Here is a 6,959-nt window from a genome sequence, read left to right on the forward strand (position 1 = left end):
AAAGGCATGACATTCTTTTCCCCCTCCACTGCCATTCCCCGGTGCATCTTTGTGGAATGAGAGCTTGCCACCATGGCTTCTCGCAAATGCAGCACAGCAGGTATTATGGCAACATTTGGAGACAAACATTTTTTTAAGGTGGTGTGTCATAACCAAACCAACTAACAAACTCTGCTCGACAGATGGATCCTGATCAGAGGCTCAGAAAGGTAGAACGCAGCAAGTACTGAAGATTGATACCTACTTACAAAGCTACAATTTAAGAGCTGGAAACAGCAGGTTGCTACAGATATTTCGGCATATTTATTGGAGCATTAAAGGGGATTCGCGGTTCTGCTAACTAATATATACAGAGGGCTACATAAAAATCCTAGTATATTAAGCTTTCCTTCTCAACACTGAATTATACTGAGTAGCTTAAAACACAATAAAGTCCTAGTAATACCTGCTTTAAGGCCATGCCATAAATTGACTATCTTGCAAATTTGACAGGATTTTGCACTTCACAAATGTCAGCGTTATTTGCAGTCGAGAAACATCAGTCCCATTTGGCTCTCCCCGCCAACTGTGTCAAAATGCCTCTTTGCTTTAATGGCAGTAGGGGGAAAGGACCTGCTGTGTGTTACTTCATATCTGAGATCCAGACTACATGTTATAGTGGCCATGGGTCCAACCCCTGGCTGATGATGCCATTTTTATATATTTAATTTTGCATTTTTGCATGTGTGTGTGTGTGTGTGTGTGTGCACGCGCCTGTCCTGGAACTCATGGCAACCTCTGGTGACTCCTACTGGGGCATGGAGGACATTCAGAGCAGTGGCTTAATAGCCTGCCTCTGGCCTCCTGGCCCTGGTATTCTCTGGAGGTCTCCCATCCAAGTACTTGCCAGCGCTGGCCCTGCTTAGCTTCCAAGATCTGACGAGATTGGGCTTGCCTGGGCTATTCAGGTCAGGGCTCTGTTGATGCCATTTTAGAGGAAAATGCCGCAGTTTAAGAATTGCCCTTCCGTTGCAGTATCAGGCAAGCTTGTCCTCCCCCTCCATGTCTTTTCAGGTGCCAAAACAGCCGGGTCAGGGGGGAGGTTGGCACTTGAAAAAGTCCAGGGGAAAACAAGATCACCTGGTGCCACTGGAGCATGGGACTAAACAGGATCAGGCCCTTGTGGTATTTTTTAAACAGCTACATTTTTCTCTAAAATAGCATTGGTAGCCACAGATTGGACACATGGCTTCCATAATCCATAGTATGATCCTGAGGTGCTTAGTTAAGCAAGAATAAATACTCCTTTACTTAGAAGCCATAGTTTGGGGCAAACCATGACTGATAAGGAGCAGAATTTATTGCTCCAGAAATATTTAAAGTAGCCTCACAGCACTGCCTACCCATCACTCTTCTCTGAAGAAATAGTGGACTAGAATAATTAGAATGATCTCTCAGGGGCATGAGCAGGCCAATTTTCCCATCACCCTCTGTGGGGTTTTGTTGTTGTTGTTGTTCTTTCCTATAAATGACTTTCAACTGCCTATTAGAAGGAAAAACCCAGAATGTCATTGGGGTGAAGGAATAATCTACTAGAAAAATTTTACGGCACACCAAAATCTTCCCCTCTAACTGCTGTTTTGTTTCCTTTTAAATGACTCTCAACTGATAACTATCTTCAAGTACTTGAAGGGCTGTCATATAGAGGATGGTATGGAGTTGTTTTCTGTTGCCCCAGAAGGTCGGACCAGAACCAATGGGTTGAAATTAAATCAGAAGAGTTTTTGGCTAAACATTAAGAATAACTTCCTGACAGAGCGATTCCTCAGTGGAACAGGAGATGGTAGGCTCCCTGTCTTTGGAGGTTTTCAAACAGAGGCTAGATGGCCATCTGACAGCAATATTCTGTGAACCTAGGCAGATCATGAGAGGGAGGGCAGGAAGGAATGCATCAGTGCTTAGTTCTTGAGGCCCTTTCTTACACACCCAGGGAAATGCTGATTGCCACTTTGGGGTCAGGAAGCAATTTTTCTCCAGGCCAGTTTGGTCAGGGATCCTGGAGGTTTTTTGTCATCTTCTGAGTGTGGAACAGAGGTCACTGGAGGTATGGAGGGAAAGGAGTTTCTGTATTTCCTGAATTGTACAGGGGGTTGGATTAGATGACCCTGGAGGTCCCTTCCAACTCTATGATTCTGTGCTCTCAAAATGCAGTGCTTCCTGAAACATACTCAGTCTGCATGGGGTCATTGAAGGATTTTTCAACTTTTTCCTTTGGGGTTAATTTATATAATTGCTTTTTCTGCATTACTGGGAAGTCCTCTAAATATATAGCAACCCCTCACCTGTTTGAGTGACATACGTTAGCTGTAGCCCACTTGTTATTATTGTTGTTGTTATTATTACTATCAATAATAATGATACTGGTGATGCAGCCAAACCAGCATTGCCACAGGTAGAGATAGAAAAAATGGAGGCAGCTGTCATGCCTTGTCCATAATTTACTGATTCCTTCTGAACACATACTTATTGAACAGCCATTACTCTACAGGAATATATAAGTTTACATGTTGACTCAAACCTTCAGCATGCCAGTAGATGGGCCTTATGGATAGACAATAAATAGATCATATATATGAAAGCTTTGTTGGTAGTCTTCTAGGCTTTTCTGTGTGTGTATGAATGGTTGTTATATCATGCAGATCACATACCCACAAGGTATTTATCTTTTCCCACAGTGCACTTGGTTGACAGAGACATGCTTCCTGCACAGAAATACTAGTTCAGTTGACAAGTGGTCACCATCAATATGCAGTATTTAGCAAAGCAAAAGGGGGGGGGGATTTTTTTAAAAAAGCTCACCCAACCTGCTGCTCTGGCGTTATAATTAAGCCTTAAATCTTGAGAGTTCAGTTTAATTCTTGTCACGTTGTCCTTGCATATTTTGGCTGTTGTTGTTGTTATAATTGCACAATTCAGAGAGATCTGGATGTCATGGAGGGTACTGCTTGCATTCCAAAATAGCTTATTGCTGTTCTTCAGAGGTGGTTCTGATCAGAGAAATGACATATTAAATTTGCAGCACCTTCAGCAATAGATAGCCTGATCTCTTCTTCCATCCTCTCACCTGCCTTCCCAAAGGCAGCACAATTAGAAGAATTCTGTGCCTTGAAGAAGGTGAAGAGTTGCTGTGTTAAAGAGTATTATTAGGATTTTCACTGAGTTAAAGACATCCATGAACCTTCATCATTTGATTAATTAAATCTACATATGGTTATGCAACAGGATACAATGATCATAATTTCTTTTTCCATTCATAGATAACATTTACATCCTTCTTTCCAAACAGCTCAGTTTTGTCTTGTTTTGTTTTTAATGAATGGGGTTCTCCTTTTTTTCCTTTTTCTTTCACAACAACCCAGCAAGATAGTTTAGGATGAAAGAGAGTAATTGGCCTAGGGTTGCTATGCACGACCTGGCAACTGGCAGGAGTACAAGAATCATAGAATCAAAGTTGGAAGGGACCTCCAGGGTTATCTAGTCCAACCCCCTGCACCATGCAGGAAATTCACAAATACCTCCCCCTCCACACCTCCAGTGACCACTGTTCCACATCCAGAAGATGACAAAAAAAAATCCCTGGCCAAACTGGCCTGGTGAAAAATTGCTTCCTGACCCCAAAGTGGCAATCAGCATTTCCCTGGATGTGTAAGAAAGAGACACAAGAACTTAGCACTGATGCAACCCTTTCTGCCCTCCCTCTCATGATCTGCCTAAGTTCACAGAATCAGTATTGCTATCAGATGGCCATCTAGCCTCTGTTTGAAAACCTCCAAAGAAGGAGAGCCCATCACCTCCCGAGGAAGCCTGATCCACTGACGAACCACTCTGTCAGGAAGTTCTTCCTAATGTTTAGCCGAAAACTCTTCTGATTTAATTTCAACCCATTGGTTCTGATCTGACCTTCTAGAGCAACAGAAAACAACTCCATACCATCCTCTGTATGACAGCCCTGCAAGTACTTGAAGATGGTTATCATTTCACCTCTCAGTCGTCTCATCTCCAGGCTAAACATACCCAGCTCCTTCAACCTTTCCTCATAGGACATGGTCTCCAGACCCCTGACCATCTTTGTTGCCCTCCTTTGGACAAGTTTCAGCTTGTCTATATCCTTCTTAAATACTGAACACAATACTCTAGGTGAGGTCTAAGTAAAGCACTGTAAAGAGATACTAGCACTTCACATGATCTGGACACTATACTTCTGTTGATACAGTCAAAATCACATTTGCCTTTTTAGCTACCGCATCACACTGCTGACTCATGTCAGGGACAGGGACATGAGATGGACTACATGCAATGGTGTGACCTTGAAATGACATCATGCCTCTCTAGGAATCACTGGAAGATCTGTGGTGAATAAGGACAAAAAAGGAAAAAGGGGAAAAAACTGAACCTAAAACCTAGAATTCAGAACCTAAAAAGGTTAGTCAAGAATAGAAGAAGGCCAGGACTTCTGGTTTATGGCAGCGCGCTAGCAGACTCACCTCCCAGACCTCTTGGGGGTGAAGCTGCGCTCCAGCTGAAGAAGGGGATGCGCAGGCTCGCAACCCCCCCGAGGGGCCCGGCGAAGGGACCCTGGCCATGGAACTTTGAAGAGGTTGCCTCTTCGACGGTGGAATGCCGGAGAATTGAGGCGCCTCTTCGTTCCAACGTTTCTTTGTGCTGTGAGACCGAATGGACTTAGTGACGCTGACTGGGGCAAGCGTAGGAGATCGTGCAGCAGAAATGAAATGAAAGCGAGGTCAAATGACCAATTATGAATGTGAGTCAATTTCGAAGCATTTTGTAAAGGGAAAAAGATAGCTCCCCACCCCACCAAACGGGAAAAAGGCGAGCAGGGGAGGGACGCCTCCCATGCGCATATACTTTTGAGCAATTGGGGAGGAGTGGAAGAAAATGCGAAGGAAACTGCCTAGAAGTACTTACCAAAGTGAATCTAAGCGGTCAAGCGCACATTCAGAGACTTTTTAAAAAATTCGCGAAAGTAAACAAATTATAAAGATGGCGGGGAAGAAGGACAGAGAAAAACTTTTGAAATTGAAAGGGTCTGAGTGCCCGATACCGGAAGTTACCAGTGAGGTGGCAAAGTCTATATTGGATTATATGCACCCTCTGCTGGAACAGCTGAATAACTTCAAGGAACAGATGTCTATAGTGACTCAAAGCATTACTGCACAACAAACCCAAATAAATGATTTGATACAAATAATGAAGCAAGATGCTGAGAAGGCAAAGGAAGTGGCTGTAACTACCCAGAAGGTGAAGAAAAAAGTGCAAAAGCTGGAAAGGAAACAAATCTCCATGGAAGATCAACTGTTGCAAGTGCAAATGGAAAAGGCCAACATAATCCTTCATTTCCAGGGCATGCCAGAGAACAGAGGGGAGAATCTTAAAGAAGTGATGAGTGAATTGCTAGCCCCAGTGACAGAAATGAAGGCGGAATTGTTGCTGAACGATATGGATGTGGTCTATAGATCATATTCAGGCTATATAAAGAAAAATAATCTGCCTGGGGAAATTGTTGTAAGATTCTTGAAGAGGCATGTGAGGGATGCAATCCTGAAAGCGGTTGCTGGAACACCCCTGAAAGTGGGGGGAAATACCATCAGAACGCTAAAGGATATTCCATTTGAAGTAAGACCATGGAGAAAGAAGTACAAAGAACTAGTGCTTTTTCTTCAGACAAACTCAGTTGGATATAAATGGCTATTTCCATAAGGCGTCACTTTCAAGATTAAAGACAAAAAAGAAAAGATTGACTCTGTTCAGAAAGCTCAAGAATTTCTAAGGGTTCAGCTGGGAAGGCCAGAGGACGGGAAAAAAGAAGAGGACAGCAAGTCCAGTGGCGAGCTAGACTCTGGCTCTTCCAGAGAGGATTCTCTGTCAGAGCAGGGGGCAGCAGCCCCAAAAAGACCTTATAAGCTGCGGAAGAGAAAGGGAAAGGAGAAGTAAAGGCTGAAGGACTCTGAATTGTGCCTTTGAGACTTTTGATATGGGATGATCGGGGGTACTGTTTCTAGACAGTTAAATTTAAGCTTTAAAGGAAAAGTGTTATAAATGTTTGACTCAGTTTATAAAGGGATCAATGATGGGAAGACTTGCTGTAACTAAGCTAGTTGGAGGATCTCCTCTCTTGGGCTTTTAGATAGTAGTGGGTTCTTTACTTTATCCTGTATATGTAGTTTCCCCTCCCTTTTCTTCTGTTGTAGTTTTTGTAGTGTTAAAGAAAAAATAATAAAAAATCCCCTCCGGGGGCTCAAAAAAAAAAAGAATAGAAGAGGGCCAACTCTAAAAAACTAATTATGAAAAATACAAAAATATACATGTATTTATTAAACACAAATTAAAATAATTTAAGGAATATTTCATTGGGAACATTTGACTATACAATCTCAGGAGAATATATAGTTGACCAGAGAGAAGTACTACTGGACACGTGATTGCACTGGAGGTTTCATTTGTATTTTTGCCCAGTGGTTAAACTTTGGAACAATTGTTTTCTGGTCTTTATTTCATATTTTGTATATGTTTGATTGTATATATTTTTACATATTAGCCAATATGTTCTATTTGCATTAGACCTCTGAGGAAGGCCTGTGAAGGCCGAAACGCGTTAGGTCTATTTCATCAGCCTCTGTATATTTGTATTTTTATATTTCTATATGAGGTATGAATGGGCCTTTATTTGTTATTTTAATTTGTGTTTAATAAATACATGTATATTTTTGTATGTTTCATAATTCGATTTTTAGAGTTGGCCCTCTTCTATTCTTGACTAACCTTTTTAGGTTCTGAGATCTATGGTGAAACCATAGAGTTTCTGGCAATTCCTAGAGAAGATTGGCATCATTTCCTGGTTTTCCCCAGAAAATACATAATTCTGATTACTGATGTCCCACCCCCCTCCCCAAATCCTACAG

Source organism: Gekko japonicus, unplaced genomic scaffold (assembly GCF_001447785.1).
Source record: "Gekko japonicus isolate JY-2015 unplaced genomic scaffold, Gekko_japonicus_V1.1 scaffold1566, whole genome shotgun sequence".
Lineage (NCBI taxonomy): Eukaryota > Metazoa > Chordata > Lepidosauria > Squamata > Gekkonidae > Gekko > Gekko japonicus.